Below are 3,056 nucleotides of genomic sequence, written 5' to 3' on the forward strand. Positions count from 1 at the left end.
TATATATATATATATATAGTCTTGGTTCTCAACATTTAAATCAATCATGATATTAATAATTAGTTTATACCAAAAACTGTCTGATATTCATGCCAAAGTATTTTATAAAATAAAATTACATACACTTCGAAAGTAGAATTAATTACACTAATTTCACAGATGAACTCAGATTTGTGAGTAAACAGAATAAATTTTATCTCTTTAATTAGTTTCTCCCACTTTTCAACTTATGTGTATTTGGTTGTAAATTCCCCCTTAGCATTATAAATATACTACTAATACTCATGGATACAGCTTCAGACTATAAATATGAAATGCCTTATATCTAGAATTATTATGATTCAAACATGAAGAAACATGGATTGTGACATGAGAAACAAAACAATTTAATAATCTGTCTTTTTTTAAGTTTTACTTTTTAGCTTAAACAGTGAATTGCTCACTTAGTGTTCTCTTTTTCAGTCTGGATTTTTTCCACTGTTGTTGTGGGTCATTAATGAATATATTTTCTTCATTTTTTTTTTATCTTTCCTTAATAAGGTTTAAGTTTTGGGGCGCCTGGGTGGCTCAGTCAGTTAAGCATCTGACTCTTGGTTTCGGCTCAGGTCATGATCTCAAGGTCATGGTATAGTGCCCCATACTGGGCTCCACACCCAGCGGGGAGGCTGCTGGAGATTCTCTCTTTCTTTTCATCTCACTCTACCCCTCTCCCCACTTGTACTCTCTCTCTCAAATAAAATGAATAAATCTTAAAAAAAAAAACTTTAAAAGATAAGGTTTAAGTTTTAAATTAAGACTTTCTTAGAGAAGTTTCAATTTTAGAGAAAAATTGAGTGGTAAGTACAGAGAGTTCTCATGTACCCCCTCCCCCCACACATAATTTCTATTAATGGTGTCTTGCATTAGTATAATATACTTGCAATATACTTATTACAGTTGATAAGCCAATATTGATACATTGTTTTAAACAAAGTCTATAGGTTACATTAGGGTACACTGTTTTCCTTGTATGTTCTGTGGGTTTTGACAAATACATAATGGCATGTATCTAGTATTTCAGTACCATACAAAATAGTTTCACTGCTTAAAACATCTCTTTTGCTCCATCTATTCATCCTTCTCTTTTTTCTGTCTCTTCTCTGTTCCCACATTCACTGATCATTTTACTATCTCCATAATTTTGCCTTTTCAAGAATATCATAGAGTGAGAATCATATAGCATAAGTTTTATCTAGTTGGTTTCTTTCACTTAGCAGTATGCACTGAGGTTTCCTCCATTTCTTTCCATGGCTTAATAGCTCTCATTTCTTTTTTTATCACTGAGTAATATCTCATTGTATGGATTTACCATGGTTTGTTTATCCATTCACCTATTGAAGGGCATAGTGGCTGCTTGCAAGTTTTGGCAGTTTTGAATAAAGCTTCTAAAAATATCCATGTGCAGGGTTTTGTGTATACATAAGTTTTCAGATCCCATACCAGGGAATGCAATTGCTTGATCATTTGGTAAGAATATATTTGCTTTTAGTGGCTCAGTCAATTAAGCATCTGTCTGCTTTCAGCTAAGGTCAAGGTCCCAGCGTCTTGGGATTGAGCCCTGCATGGGTCTCTCTGCTCAGTGGGGAGCTTGCTTTTCCCTCTCCTCCCTGCTGCTGCTCTCTCTTGCTATCTCTGTTGCTATATCTGTCTCTCCCTCTCTCAAATAATAAATAAATAAATATTTAAAAAAATATACATTTGGTTTTGAAGAAACAACCGAACTATCTTCCATATTGGTTGTACCATTTGCATTACCACCAGAAGTTAATGAGAGTTCCTGTTGCTCCGCATCATCTTCACTGACTTGTTGTCAGTATTTTAAATTAAATTAGCCATTCTAGCAAATGAATAGTGGTCTCTTATTGTTGTTTTAACATATCCAATGGCATATTATTCACCATATTTTTAAAAGCTTATTTCAGTGATTTAGAACTCCACCAGAATATCCCTATTCATTTTAGTGGGGAGAGGAGTATCAAGAAATAAGGAAATAATTAGTGTAAGGTGATGTTATAGATTCTAATATAGCATAATATCTAAGACTTTATAATATATGATATAACCTAAATAATGACAAATTCTATAAAGAAAATAAGTCCGGGATAAAGAAAAAAATGCAAATAGATCTGTGGTTGACTCTGTAGTTCAAAAGACAGGGACCATGAGAGTGGTACGGGCTAGGGTGTTACCTGTAGAGTTGACAAATAATGTTTATAATTTGAAAGATTAGCTTAGTATATGGTATGAGGAAGAGATAAATCAAGAACTAATCTCAGGCTTTTGGCCAAAGCAAGTGGATATGTAGTGTTGCTGTTTACTGAGATGGGAAAGATGGTATAAGGAATAGGGAAAAGCTGAAAGCAAGATTTTTTTTTTTTTTTGCAATATGTTATGGTTTTGTAAAGACTAAAAATTCAGTATAAAGTCACAAAAAGTACTCATAAGTGAAATCATTATATCTTTTTTTTTCATACAATCCACCACTATTACTAGACTAACAAGACTAGAACACAGTTTTACTTTAGAAATTCAAATTATTTAACTACTTAGGAAGAACAGAGGGACCAAGGAATTTAAAACTGTTTCCTTGTCTACTTATTCACATCCCTTGCCAAGAGTGGTTTAATATCCAGATGCTTGCAAAGAGAAAAAAGAAAAAGAAAAAACCCTCCAGTATATCTGACACCTGAAGATGCAGCAACACATTTTCATCTTTGCATTTCAAACTATTCTCTTGTAAAGCCTCATTCACACTGTTTAAACATAGATATCTCTTCAGTTAAAACTTTTGCTGTACTGTATATAGCATAGTTATATATTTTCTGCCCACATTTAATTCCACTCTGTCTCTAATTTACATTTTAACAAGATTATGCTTGCAGTTGTTGCTGGAGAATACATTGGAGTTCTGAGAGTGAATGCATAGACTCGCACTTGAGGCTGCTGGAGTGGTTGAGAGGGAAATATCAGAAAATAGTGCCATTTAATGATGACAGTGCAGAGGTGGAGAGTTTCAA

The sequence above is a fragment of the Mirounga angustirostris genome, unplaced genomic scaffold (assembly GCF_029215605.1).
Source record: "Mirounga angustirostris isolate CCGP_5_RB_7025 unplaced genomic scaffold, mMirAng1.0.hap1 SCAF_6, whole genome shotgun sequence".
Classification (NCBI taxonomy): domain Eukaryota; kingdom Metazoa; phylum Chordata; class Mammalia; order Carnivora; family Phocidae; genus Mirounga; species Mirounga angustirostris.